This window comes from Pholcus phalangioides, unplaced genomic scaffold (genome assembly GCF_987345545.1).
Source record: "Pholcus phalangioides strain wild (caught in Gottingen) unplaced genomic scaffold, Ppha-v1.0 ptg000007l_1, whole genome shotgun sequence".
Lineage (NCBI taxonomy): Eukaryota > Metazoa > Arthropoda > Arachnida > Araneae > Pholcidae > Pholcus > Pholcus phalangioides.
The window spans coordinates 2897-17501 of NW_028301600.1; the positions used below are offsets into that span (position 1 = coordinate 2897).

At 44.0% G+C, this 14605-nt stretch overlaps 2 non-coding genes and 1 pseudogene across 2 annotated transcripts; all 3 read right to left on the reverse strand.

The window, feature by feature from the left end:
- Nucleotides 1-1198: 1198 nt before the first annotated feature.
- On the reverse strand, nucleotides 1199-4797 carry LOC149084769 (large subunit ribosomal RNA; annotated as a pseudogene).
- Nucleotides 4798-4942: 145 nt separating this feature from the next.
- Nucleotides 4943-5097, reverse strand: LOC149084770 (5.8S ribosomal RNA). Its single transcript, XR_016192893.1, has one exon. It is a non-coding gene; the product is annotated as a 5.8S ribosomal RNA (ribosomal RNA).
- A 290-nt stretch (nucleotides 5098-5387) lies between these two features.
- On the reverse strand, nucleotides 5388-7212 carry LOC149084771 (small subunit ribosomal RNA). Its single transcript, XR_016192896.1, has one exon. It is a non-coding gene; the product is annotated as a small subunit ribosomal RNA (ribosomal RNA).
- Between the last annotated feature and the right edge of the window lie 7393 nt (nucleotides 7213-14605).

Genomic DNA, 14605 nt, shown 5'->3' on the forward strand with positions numbered 1-14605 from the left:
CAAATGTGGAACGAGAAAGTGAATTAACATTCCACAAAATGTACCCCTCTGGCAGGCAGTAACTTGAAATTAAATCGAGGTTTATCCGTATCACGGGATGCTTAGACAAATCTAACGGACACCAGATAGTAATAGTTGCGTGCACACACCCTATAAGCATCTTTTTCCGACGAATCGAATTGAAAAAAAAAAATTAAAACAGAGAGCAGAAAATATAATCAACTTCTTTGTTCCAGAAGATTGACAAACGCGCCACAACGATCACGTAAAGACGTTGCCATTCACAAAAAAATAAATATAAAAAATTCAGGAACACGCGCGTCTCCGCGACCAGCAGTACGCAAGTTGATCAATCAGAGAGGATCTTATTCGAACGTCAAAACTGTTCTTCAGACACAAAGTCTCTTTTGATTGGACAATGTGGTGGTGGAAGTAGTCATTTATATGGGCAAAATAGGGGAAGAAACTGAATCTGCTTGGCCTTTTCTTTCCTTCACAGAGGGAAAAAATTAAATGTCAAACATTTCTCTCTTCAAAGGGGAAAAAAATGGCACAAAAATGTTTGTACTGAAATCGCCCGTTGTCGCCAAAAATGACACTAAAAGTGAGCGAAATCGCCAACCTTACCTAAAATCACCGATAAATTGCCAATTACGGAAAATGAAGCACCATTACACAAATAGCGGTGGATTGAACTCTTCAAAAAGGAAAAATGTATGACCATATTCCCTCGAAGAAAATACGGGACATCGCCAATTTTCGCCAACTGCCAGGAAATTCGCCAAATATTACAACAGAAAAGTCGCCAATTACTGCCGAAAAATTGCTAATGGCGGAAAATGAAGCACCACATGACCTGCATACCCGAGGTATGTAAATGAAAATTTTTTAAGTATTTTTTGTATTTAATGAGAATTTTAAATAAAATTTCAAAATCGATAAGGGAGGCAATCGATATGTATTAGTGACGTATTCCATCGGGGACGTGGAGTGAACGATTAATCGATTATGAATCCGATGTAATCGATGGTTGTTCTGCAAGGTATCGATTACTGATGGTTCATATCGATTTCAAGAATTTGACAGGCGGAGAGTCCAAATCATTGGCGCGAGGTAAAAAAAATAATTCGAAGTGTGAGAGGACCACGGTAACCTCCTCCGTTTCATAACAAAAAAAATTAACGCCGGTATAGCACCGACGAATCTTCCGATCCGAAAGACGTGTCTCAATAGATCGCGGTGTGATGGCCGCTCTACTAAGAACGACAGTCCGATCGTACCTCGGTCGTCTGCCAACGATTCTGCGCCCGCACGTCACACCTTCGAGGTTCCGATACGAGGTAGCGGGAGTCGCACGGTCTAAGCGACTCCGGCAAAGCTGCCTCCGTTCCTGCGGCTTCGTCACCGAAACGGGTTCGGTTATCGCTGCCTTCCGACGGAAACGGTCGCACAAAGGTATCGTTGCAGTGACTAGGCGGGATTCCGGCTTAGAGGCGTTCAGCCGTGATCCCGCGGACGGTAGCTTCGCGCCACTGGCCGCTCGACCAAGCGCACGTACCAAATGTCCGAACCTGCGGTTCCTCTCGTACTGAGCAGGATTACTATCGCAACGACTACTACTATCAGTAGGATAAATCTAACCTGTCTCACGACGGTCTAAACCCAGCTCACATTCCCTGATTAGTGGGTGAACAATCCAACGCTTGGAGTATTCTGCTACTCCATGATAGGAAGAGCCGACATCGAAGGGTCAAAAAGCGACGTCGCTATGAACGCTTGGCCGCCACAAGTCAGTTATCCCTCAAGTAACTTTTCTGACACCTCTCGCTTAAAACTCATAAACTTCCGAGAGGATCGATAAGCCCGGCTTTCGCCGTCCGTGCTCGTACTGAAAGTCCGGATCAAGCGAGCTTTTGCCCTTTTGCTCCTCGCGAGGTTTCCGTCCTCGTTGAGCTCGCCTTAGGACACCTGCGTTACGGTTTAACAGATGTACCGCCCCAGTCGAGCTCCCCGCCTGACACTGTCCTCGGAGCGGATCTCGAAGCGAATCTCGCGGCGATTAGCTCCACGAAGAGCGGCCTAAGCCACCTTCCGCTTCACCGAGTCAGTGGAGGAACGATGGGAGCGGTGGTATTTCAGAACCGGCTGCGAGAACCTCCCACCTATGCTACACCTCCCAGGTCCCTCCACAGAGTCAGACTAGAGCCAAGCTTTAAAGGGTCTTCTTTCCCCGCTGATTTTTCCAAGCCCGTTCCCTTGGCTGTGGTTTCGCCGGGCGGCAGGTAGGGACAGTTGGGAGTCTCGTTAATCCATTCATGCGCGTCACTAATTAGATGACGAGGCATTTGGCTACCTTAAAAGAGTCATAGTTACTCCTGCCGTTTAGTGGCGCTTGGATGAATTTCTTCACTTTGACATTCACACCACTGGGCAGAAATCACATTGCGTCAACACCGCTCACCAGCCGTCGCAATGCTATGTTTTAATTAAACAGTCGGACTCCCCCGGTCCGTGCCAGTTCTGAGTCGGCCGTTTCTCGCCCGTCGAGACCCGTGGGCGTTCTCTCGGAGCACCCCGAGCAGCTGCAACGTTCCACGAGACGGCGTCGACGCTGTTCCGGGCTCGACGCCCGAAACCGGTGCGACGCCGAAACCCGCTTCCCGCAGCAGCCCGACGGACCCGACCCTCAGAGCCAATCCTTCTCCCGAAGTTACGGATCCAATTTGCCGACTTCCCTTACCTGCATTGTCCCGTCGACGAGAGGCTGTTCACCTCGGAGACCTGCTGCGGATATGGGTACGGCCCGGTGCGAAAATCACAACTCCTCCCTCGGATTTTCAAGGGTCGACGGGAGCGCACCGGACGTCGCAAGAGACGCGACGCTTCTCGGGCACTTCGACCCTATCTCCGGACGACCCGATTCCAGGGACTCGAACCCTTGCGAAGAAAAGACAACTCTTCCCGGGACTCCCGTCGACGTATCCGAGCTCGGTTGCGTCGCCGCGTTAGGGACGCGAGGTCCCGATCTCCGCATCCGGGTAGGGGAATCTTAACCCCTTTCCCTTTCGGTCAGGCCGGGAGAGATTCCCGGCATCGGAACGGATTTCTCCTATCCCTCAGGACCGACTCACCCGCGTCCGAATGCCGTTCGCGCGGAACCCTTCTCCACTTCGGTCCTCGAGGTTCTCACTCGAGTATTTGCTACTACCACCAAGATCTGCGCCGGCGGAGGCTCCGGGGGTGCTCGCGCCACTCCCCTTCGACGCCCCCCGCCGCGACCCTCCTACTCGCCGCGACATAAACTCTGTCTGCCGCGGCGGTCTGGCGTGGGCTCCGACGCTTAAGCACCTTCCATTTTCAGGGCCTATCGCTTCGGCGGGTGAGTTGTTACACACTCCTTAGAGGATTCCGACTTCCATGGCCACCTACCCGATGTTTTAAGCGATAAACACCTTTCAATCTCATGAGCGTCGCATCGGGTGCCTTAGCCAGACGTCCGGTTCATCCCGCTGCGCCAGTTCTGCTTACCAAAAGTGGCCCACTGGGCACTCTCATCCGTGACCGGGCTTCGAGTCCGAAAGCCCGGCGTCTCGCCCATTTAAAGTTTGAGAATAGGTCGAGGACGTTTCGACCCCGAGGCCTCTAATCATTCGCTTTACCGGACGCGACTGCTCGAGCGCCAGCTATCCTGCGGGAAACTTCGGAGGGAACCAGCTACTAGACGGTTCGATTAGTCTTTCGCCCCTATACCCGGGTTCGACGATCGAATTGCACGTCAGAACCGCTGCGGACCTCCACCGGAGTTTCCCCCGGCTTCATCCTACCCGGGAATAGTTCACCGTCTTTCGGGTCCCAACGTGTACGCTCACGCTCCGATCGCCTATACAGGCGTCGGGCCGTCGGTGCGCCACACTGCGAGCAGTGCGGATCCCGACCGATCGCTTTCGTTCTGCCCGTGGGCTTGTTCGAGTCCCACTGACTCGCGCACATGTTAGACTCCTTGGTCCGTGTTTCAAGACGGGTCGGGTGGGTGACCGATGTCGCCAGCCGCGTACGCTCACCGCGGGAAATCCCGCTCGCAGAGGCGAGAGCACGGCAAATCTCCCAAAGAGGAAGACGTCATCCTCGGTCGGGGATCACGCCACGAACGAGCCGGCTAGACACAGCGGGGAGACTCCACTGCCACCTGCCGTAGCCCGCTCTTCAGGCTGACCACGCCCAACCGGCTGCGACGTCCATACCGGATGGAATGCACCGGAAGACTCGAGCGCCACGAAAGCGGAGGGGTCCTTTACGGAACCCGCCTCGCCAACGGGCTCGCGCCTCTCCGACCGAACCATCGGGCGAGGACCGTTCGAGGGCCCACCCGTTTGCCTCCGAGCAGTTTCACGCACTCTTGAACTCTCTCTTCAAAGTCCTTTTCAACTTTCCCTCACGGTACTTGTTCGCTATCGGTCTCGCGGCCGTATTTAGTCTTAGATGGAGTCTACCACCCTCTTGGGGCTGCACTCCCAAGCAACCCGACTCTGGGGAGGCAGCTTCACGAGCACGAGGCGGCAACCACGGGCCTGACACCCTCCCTGGAAAACAGCCCCAGTCAAGGGGACTTGCTGCACGCTCGGAACTCGCGAACGCTCCCTCCCTAACGCCACATTCCCGACGCCGCAGCGACGTGGGGTTCGGCGATGGACGCTTCCCTGTTCGCTCGCCGTTACTAAGGGAATCCCAGTTGGTTTCTCTTCCTCCGCTTATTGATATGCTTAAATTCAGCGGGTGATCTCGTCCGATCCGAGGTCGACAGCCTTTCCGTCGGCAGCAGGGCACTCTTCCTTCCGTGTGGCGGAGAGTCGCCCTACCGCGAAACGTCCGTTCCGCGACTTGAACCGACGCAGCGACAGCGAAGCGGTCGAGACGGAGAAAAATCCCGTGGGCAAGCTTCATCCGACCCTCGGACGGGCGAGGCCCCTGGCTGCAGCCAGAGACCGCAATGCGCGTTCGAAGTATCAATGCTCGACGTGTCCCGCAATTCACACTAAATATCGCAACTGGCTGCGTTCTTCATCGATCCGCGAGCCGAGTGATCCACTGCTCGGAGTAGTTGCGCACTTTCCTCGTGCCGTCCCCGCGAACAGCCTTGCTGCGGGCGTTCTGCCTGGGACTTTAGCCTCGCGACTTGGAAATTTGACGCCATCTCTTCTGTTTGCCCCGCCGCTTCCTCTGCCTGGTGTCGCATCTACAACGCCAAGGAGCGATGGCGTCCAACTCCGTCAGCAGAAGAGGGATCGGGACGCTGGTCAGCGTTCGCGTGATCTTCGTTCTACCTCCGGCCTCTCGCGAGAAAGGCCGAGCCTCGCATCGGATTCCCGTCAAGCTGGGAATCGATTCCGTAATGATCCTACCGCAGGTTCACCTACGGTAACTTTGTTACGACTTTTACTTCCTCTAAACGAACAAGTTCGGTCGTCTTTCCGGCAGTTCCCTCCGGACGGACGCCCAGCGAGAACGCCAGTCCAAAGACCTCACTAATTCGTTCAATCGGTAGTAGCGACGGGCGGTGTGTACAAAGGGCAGGGACCTAGTCGCCGCGGACTGATGATCCGCGACTACTAGGAATTCCTCGTTCGAGGGGAACAGTTACAATCCCCTATCCCCGTCACGAAGGAAGTTCAGCGGGTTACCCAGTCCCGTCGGACGAGGAGAACACACGCTGTTTCCTTCAGTGTAGCTCGCGTGCGGCCCCGAACATCTAAGGGCATCACAGACCTGTTGTTGCTCCGTTTCGTGCGGCTAGTCGCCGCTCGTCCCTCTAAGAAGGAGCACCCTCGAGGCTACGAGGCTGCTCTAACTAGTAGGTCGGAGTCTCGCTCGTTAACGGAATTAACCAGACAAATCGCTCCACCAACTACAAACGGCCATGCACCACTTTTCGCCGAATCCAGAAAGAACCCATCAAACCTGTCAGTCATTCCGGCGTCCTGGCCGGGTAAGTTTCCCCGTGTTGAGTCAAATTAAGCCGCAAGCTCCACTCCTGGTGTGCCCTTCCGTCAATTCCTTTAAGTTTCAGCTTTGCAACCATACTTCCCCCGGAACCCGAAAACTCTGGTTTCCCCGGAAGCTGCCCGCCGAGTCATTTTGTCAACTGCGGCGGATCGCCGGTCGGCATAGTTTACGGTCAGAACTAGGGCGGTATCTGATCGCCTTCGAACCTCTGACTTTCGTTCTTGATCAATGAAAACATCCTTGGCAAATGCTTTCGCGGTAGTTCGTCTCGCGACGGTCCAAGAATTTCACCTCTGTCGCCGCGATACGGATGCCCCCGTCTGTCCCTCTCGATCATTACCTCGCGCTCCTAAGACCAACGAAATAGAACGGAGGTCCTATTCCATTATTCCATGCACCATTATCCAGGCGTCGCAGCCCGCTTCGAGCACTCTAATTTTCTCAAAGTAAACGCGCCGGTCGCTCGGGACGACCGGTCAAGGTCATCGAGAGAAACCGGCCACTTGTTCCGGGCAGGGCGGTGACCGCCGGTAGCGGACCACCCCTCCAGAACGGAAATCCGACTACGAGCTTTTTAACCGCAGCAACTTTAATATACGCTATCGGAGCTGGTGTTACCGCTGCTGCTGGCACCAGACTTGCCATCCAATAGATCCTCGAAGGAGGATTTGAGACCCTCTCATTCCGATTGCGGAATCTCGAAGAGACCCGCATCGTTATTTTTCGTCACTACCTCCCCGTGCCGGGAGTGGGTAATTTGCGCGCCTGCTGCCTTCCTTGGATGTGGTATCCGTTTCTCAGGCTCCCTCTCCGGAATCGAACCCTGATTCCCCGTCACCCGTTACGACCACGGTAGGCACGTGACCTACCGTCGACAGTTGATAAGGCAGACACTTGAAAGATGCGTCGCCGGGACGCGCCCTTGCGATCCGCACAAAGTTATCCAGAGTCGTCACCGAACACCGTTCCCCCGGAGGACAACGGATTGGCCTTGGTCTAATAAAAGCGCTCGTCACCCTCGCGGGATCGGAGCTCCGCTGCATGTATTAGCTCTAGAATTACCACAGTTATCCAAGTAACGTGGCACGATCTAAGGAACCATAACTGATTTAATGAGCCATTCGCGGTTTCGCTTTTATAAAGCCTGTACTTAGACATGCATGGCTTAATCTTTGAGACAAGCATATGACTACTGGCAGGATCAACCAGGTAGCGTCGATTCCGCGATCGATCTGTGGCACCACCGTCAAGGCAGAGACCACGATCTGACAGTGAACGACACGTACGAACACGCACTCGTAAAGAGTCCGATTCTCAGCCTCTCGTTTACCAGAAACGGCTACGAGCGAGAACTGCGAAAACGAGACCGGCACGCACATTCGCAACCCGCTCTCTCCATATCACGCTGTCCAGCTTGCATCAAAAGCAAGACGACTGCCGAGTCAGAAAGGAAAAGGAGCCGTCGCCAAGATCAGCGAGAGCCCCAGTTTTACGAGCAGAAAGACAGAAAAAAAAACTTCATTTCTTCCCTGCTCTGACCGTCACCTCACATACATAGCTTCGAAGTTCGTCTCAACATCCAATTCCATTTCTTATCACTCTCCCATCGCTTCTGAAGGTGTGGAAAGAGGAAAAAAGATGAAAAGAAAAGGTTCACAACAATCACTACAAAAACTATATATACAACCGTGACCCGGTTGTGAAAAAAAGATGTGAAAACGTAATTTTGCACATCTTTACTTTATTAGCAATGTTCTATACTTTTTCTGTATTAAAAACCATTTTCACACAAGAATCAGTTTTATTTCTAGTTCAAAAGTATGGATACGAAACATTGCACGAATGCACGTAGCTGTAATTTTTGTTTTTTTCGCGATTTGCAGCAAATAGCTTAAAATTTCAGGTTACAAAACAAATTTGGATTCAGCATACCCAAAACCATAATGTTTGACACCAAGATCACTATTTTATTCCTTCAAAAGTTATTAGGATCTTATTTCGTTTGTACCTTTATTTCTTCTAGAAAAAAAAAAAAGGGACATTTTTTAAAATTCGGGATGGATAAACATCGAATCGTCAATTTTTTTTAAATTCATTCGTGTTTGCTTCTTCAATTATTTATTGTAATTAATAAATTTTATAGAAATAAAAATAGGTTTAGTTTGAGTAATGTACACTAGATGGCGGGCAAAACACATAAAATGGACACGTTTTGAACTTCCTGAAATTCAACGTTTCTTTTCAGAATTGAACCCAAATAAAAACACACAATATAAATAAGCATCCACGTTAAACTGAAAAATAATTCATAGTCGAACCTCCGTCCCTCCAATCAAGTTGTGAAATATAATAATTATTGAGATAAGAGTAACGCTTATTAATGAGTAATGGGGCAAATGGACGTGATTTTTTCAGTTCAAACATTACCAGGTAGATGGCGACCCCAGTCCAATTCACTCGTACGGAATTTCGTTGGTAGTGTGTGTTTAAATAAAATTTAATAGTTTTAAATTTGAACATTAAAAAATAAAAGCATTCGAAACTTTTCCGATTCCGTGGGCTGTAACGGGAAATGCTTTCATCATACAAACAATATAAGGAAATTAAGTCCACGCTTAATTTTGTTCTACGCAGTGGCGGATTAAAGTCGCTCGAGGCCCCTTAGATTAGAAAAAACTGAAATTTGGGTTTTTCGGGGCCTTTTGGAAGTCGGGGCACCCGCCGTTAAATCCGCCTCTGGTTTTACGTCATTTTATTAACGCCTTCAATGAATATCAGAGCTTAACAAATCTTGATAAAATCTAGGCGCCAACCAAATATTTCAGGAGCCAAGCTCATTTCTTTTGCTGAAACTAGTAATCACAAACAAAAAATTTTAGGCGCCAATATCAATTTTTCAGTCACCATTGGCGCTTGGGATTTGTGAATCCCTGGTAGATATGTTCCTTATAAATCAAATGTGGCACGCTATGGAAGTATTTAGAATGAGCTACACAGAGACGTTCATTTAATTTGAAAAACAAAAAATCAAATGCTCAAGTCACACATTTTTCAGTCACATGAGATTAGCCAAATTGTCATGAATCGCCCATAATAGTACTGCACACACTTAATAAATATTATAAAGGGGCGAGAAAAAAATGTAGAAAATATCTACAAAGCTAAAAAACCTCTGAAATTACTTATCGTTATTACAAAGTTTAAAGAAAATGGACTATGACGTCAGAGAAAAGAAATTATAAAAAAATTTATTTCATTTATAACATAAAAGTTACAAGAATGCATCTAATCCATATAGTAAATTTTTGTTTGCCAACAAGTATCTGTTAATGTGAGGCATCTGATAACGCTGCTAGTGGGAAGCGTTCACTAACAGGGAGTTTATTTCGCTGACAGAGTGCCCACAATAAAAGGTGCAGCTGTATATTATGAGAATTACACCAAAATAGGTATATATTCAGTTATTGTTATTGAGCAGGGCTTGACAAATCCCAGGGACCAGGTTGCTAAAAATCAGTATTGGCACATAAAGCTTACACTGTGGTTGCTGAATTGGAGATTAAGAGTATGACGCAATATATTTTGACTTCATGACAGTGTGTCTGTCCATCACATCCTAGAGATAAAAGGCCTCCGCACTCTGCCTGTGACGTCAGTAAGTAGTCTATTTTCCCTAAGAATATTCAGGGAAAAAAAATTCCCTGCTCATGCTAGTATCAATGTTGTAAGGAAAAGAAATGATCGAGCTCAGAATTGGCGATTTCTATACCCCACATCCAATCACTATGCAGCTTTTGTGAGGCAATCAGGAAGATTCGACGCCAAAATAAGAAGAAACGAATTACGATGCTGTGTGGCAAACTTGCTAGGTAGTCTGAATGACGCTTATGGCAAACACTGCAGAGGCCTTCTATCTCTAGGAGGTGATGGTCTGTCTCCCTACTTGGAAAAGGAGGGGGGGGGGGGACTCCTTTTGGATGAGATTGTGGTAGGTGTGTATATTCGGAACCCTATATCAGCAGCTGAAACTACATAATCCCTTGTTCGTTGTTAGTCCAGCTCTTGGACGATTCATCATGGAAACAATTCCCAGAAGTACATAAGTTTGGCTCGCTAATGTATATACATCTTCAGCTGTTTTGTACTATTATACAACAGGGAATATTATAAAATACATTGCTATTGTAAAATATAAAAATATTACCTGAAATATCTTTTTCGTGACGTGTGGAGCAATAAATTTTGCAATTATGGACCAATTATGCAGGCCTATAAGGAAAAAAAAAGAAAAACTAATTTTTTGGGAGAAAAATATTTTAGTCTATATATGAAATGCATCGCAGTACTACAAACTTTAGTACAAATCTGGGTTGGCAGGTTTTTGGCACATGGCAGTTTTTGACAGTTTAAACTGTCACATCAAAAACCCTCCAAAAACCTTTGTCAAAAACCTCAAACATTGCTTTTCGATATAAAAATTCCCATTGAAAATGCACACGTTAATTGCATGTAATGTTTAAAGTGACTATGTTATACAAAAAATAAATATTTAATATGATTCTAAAATAATTTTCTACTCTCGACAGAATTATTTTGGACAATATATATATGCTTTTTTTCTTATAAAATTTCAATAAAGCATAACATGAACATTGAAGGAAAAACTATGGAACGATTTGACATTCTTTGATTCAAGATTTCCAAAATTATCTATATATATCTGTATATCTCTATATATATCTATACATATCTATAATTTTGGAAAAATATTTCCAAAATTTCAACTGCTTATATATGTTTGCATTGATATAAACCGTCTGCTGTACTCTTTTTACAACAGATAAGTGTTTAAAAAAGTTTATTACATCATGTATGTAATGTTGATTTCTGTCATTATTAAATTATCTAGATAACCACTGATACTTAAAACGATACTCTTGTTGCGCATAACATTGAAATATATCTAGCGATCAAAATACTAAATTGTAGGACTAAAATGTCATTTAATTTGGCAATGCTAGCTTGTATATGTCAAACTTGGTTTATTCTTACTTTTGCTCTATGATATGGTACATTTGCTAGCATTTATAATGCAATGGTTTTCCAATTGAAGCTGTATTCAAACGTGCATAACAAATGCTTTGGTTGAAAATACTCTTTAAAGCTCTGTGAATTTATACACCCTGATCTAAGAAATTTTTAGGTGAAAATAAATGAGTTTAATTAGTGCATTAACAGATGCTGCATGAGAATTTTTATATGGAATAAAATTTTAGGCAGATCAGAAAATTTAAAATATCAAAATATATATTTTTCCTCAGTGATTATAATTCTGAATATAAAACCCTTTAATCTAAATAAAAGTAAATGTTTTGTTATTTAACATATCTATCAAGTTAACAAAAACTATTTGACATCATTGACAGTAAGATTTTGATAGTTTTAATACCAAGTTAGTTTCTGGGGTCAAAAATGTAACTCTGATGCCTTATCATACATATTTTAAATAAGCAGCTCTATTCCACTTAGCAAATTGAACACAGGTAATGAGTAGCTTAGATAAATAAACCATAAAATTATATTTTATATGTTCTACACTCTTATGTTGAAAAATTCAAAATTGCAAATTATAATATTTTGTTTTAATTATTGTAATAAATTAATGTTTAAAAATAAAACATTGTAATATGCCAAAAAGTAATTTTTTCATCATTGTACACCTATTGTGTTCAAAACATTATCAAAAGGCATTCATTTAGGTTTTTGATGGTTTTCGACATTTTTTGACGCTTGTCAAAAACCCAACCCTGGTACAAATATGCATATTCAAGCAGAAATTAATTTTTTTTGTCAAGATCCACGTTAACTATATAGTAATATGCACTCCAAGTCATCTATAGATAAAAATATCTAACCTAGTATTTAGCTTTAGAAAATCATTGCACAAAATAAAATAAAAAAAACGAATACCTATTTGACAAAAACTCAAAATTTAAAAATTTAATATCGTTTCCCATTGGTTGGAATACCCAAATTTCAGGATTTTGTGTTTCATTTTTAGTGCATAAAAATTCTAGTCCTAAACTTTACACTGTAAACATTCACTGTGCTTGTACATAATTTTCAAAAAGTTTGCTAAGATTATCAGTCAATGTGAATATTTATGGCATTTGGTGGGAGTTTGACCCTTTAATAAATGGACGTAGATGGCCCAGGTTGGGGAACATTTTTGAGCCTTTCATGAATATCGGGAAAGAATAATAATACAGAACTCTTGTTAGAGGCGGGAACTGAAAAAAAGCACCTGAAGCATAATTAGAATAGCAGAGAAAAAAATTTAATTTTTATCAACATTTATAAAATATGCCTTAGAATTTAGAAAATGTACTCTATCACGTAAAAATAACGAAATATGCAAATAAAAAAAAAATGCCAGGGCACAGAAATTCGAGCCCTAGTGATGACGAACAAGGCTTAACAAATCCCAGGCACCATAGCGAGTATAAAATCTGTATTGGCGGCTAAAATTCTCTTTGTGATTGGTGTTGGAATTTATTTTCTGATTTCACAGCAGTATGTCTTTTAACATAGGAAAATGATAAAAGTCCTGAAAAAAAAAAACATTTAGAACAGTTTCTCTGGAAATTAAGATCATCCTTGGACCCTAAAACTTTTTTCGATTTGTCAAGCCCTGTATTTCGGCCACCAGGAATTTTTCACATGTCACCAAACAAGGCTAGGATTTGATAAGCAAGGTGAACGGCAACTCGGTGCTTTAATTTGTAATGTCAAGTTTTCTAATCAGGGATTTCACTGTTTTTTTCTGTATTTTTATTTTGCAAACATTTCTTTTGAATTTTTGTATTTCTACCAACCATGCGTTCCGCTTCGAATTAGATCAAAAAATGTCAGTTGTGCTGTTTTTCAGTGAAAAAATTTGTATACTTCCACAACTTTTTTTAATGGCATGATCGAACACAGGCGGAGATAGACGTGAAAGTCTGGGGGCATGATATCAATTCATATATTCGAATGTACATTAGTCAGTGGGTTCCACCTTCGATGCTGGGGGCTCTCCGCCCATGCGATCGAACGTCACCAATGTTTACCTCCCTTATGGAATAATGGCCAATTTAAAAAAACAATAAGACAAAAGCCTTATTTCAAATACATCGAGATACAGCATGAAAATTCAAAAAAATTACCAGTCCACTATAAGAAAATGAAAAATACCTGCCACATGTACAGGGATGTGGAAATCAGCGGAAGAAAACGCTGTCAGAAAAAAAGTACAAATGTGGAACGAGAAAGTGAATTAACATTCCACAAAATGTACCCCTCTGGCAGGCAGTAACTTGAAATTAAATCGAGGTTTATCCGTATCACGGGATGCTTAGACAAATCTAACGGACACCAGATAGTAATAGTTGCGTGCACACACCCTATAAGCATCTTTTTCCGACGAATCGAATTGAAAAAAAAAAATTAAAACAGAGAGCAGAAAATATAATCAACTTCTTTGTTCCAGAAGATTGACAAACGCGCCACAACGATCACGTAAAGACGTTGCCATTCACAAAAAAATAAATATAAAAAATTCAGGAACACGCGCGTCTCCGCGACCAGCAGTACGCAAGTTGATCAATCAGAGAGGATCTTATTCGAACGTCAAAACTGTTCTTCAGACACAAAGTCTCTTTTGATTGGACAATGTGGTGGTGGAAGTAGTCATTTATATGGGCAAAATAGGGGAAGAAACTGAATCTGCTTGGCCTTTTCTTTCCTTCACAGAGGGAAAAAATTAAATGTCAAACATTTCTCTCTTCAAAGGGGAAAAAAATGGCACAAAAATGTTTGTACTGAAATCGCCCGTTGTCGCCAAAAATGACACTAAAAGTGAGCGAAATCGCCAACCTTACCTAAAATCACCGATAAATTGCCAATTACGGAAAATGAAGCACCATTACACAAATAGCGGTGGATTGAACTCTTCAAAAAGGAAAAATGTATGACCATATTCCCTCGAAGAAAATACGGGACATCGCCAATTTTCGCCAACTGCCAGGAAATTCGCCAAATATTACAACAGAAAAGTCGCCAATTACTGCCGAAAAATTGCTAATGGCGGAAAATGAAGCACCACATGACCTGCATACCCGAGGTATGTAAATGAAAATTTTTTAAGTATTTTTTGTATTTAATGAGAATTTTAAATAAAATTTCAAAATCGATAAGGGAGGCAATCGATATGTATTAGTGACGTATTCCATCGGGGACGTGGAGTGAACGATTAATCGATTATGAATCCGATGTAATCGATGGTTGTTCTGCAAGGTATCGATTACTGATGGTTCATATCGATTTCAAGAATTTGACAGGCGGAGAGTCCAAATCATTGGCGCGAGGTTAAAAAAAAGGTTAAAAAAAAGGTTAAAAAAAAGGTTAAAAAAAAGGTTAAAAAAAAGGTTAAAAAAAAGGTTAAAAAAAAGGTTAAAAAAAAGGTTAAAAAAAAGGTTAAAAAAAAGGTTAAAAAAAAGGTTAAAAAAAAGGTTAAAAAAAAGGTTAAAAAAAAGGTTAAAAAAAAGGTTAAAAAAAAGGTTAAAAA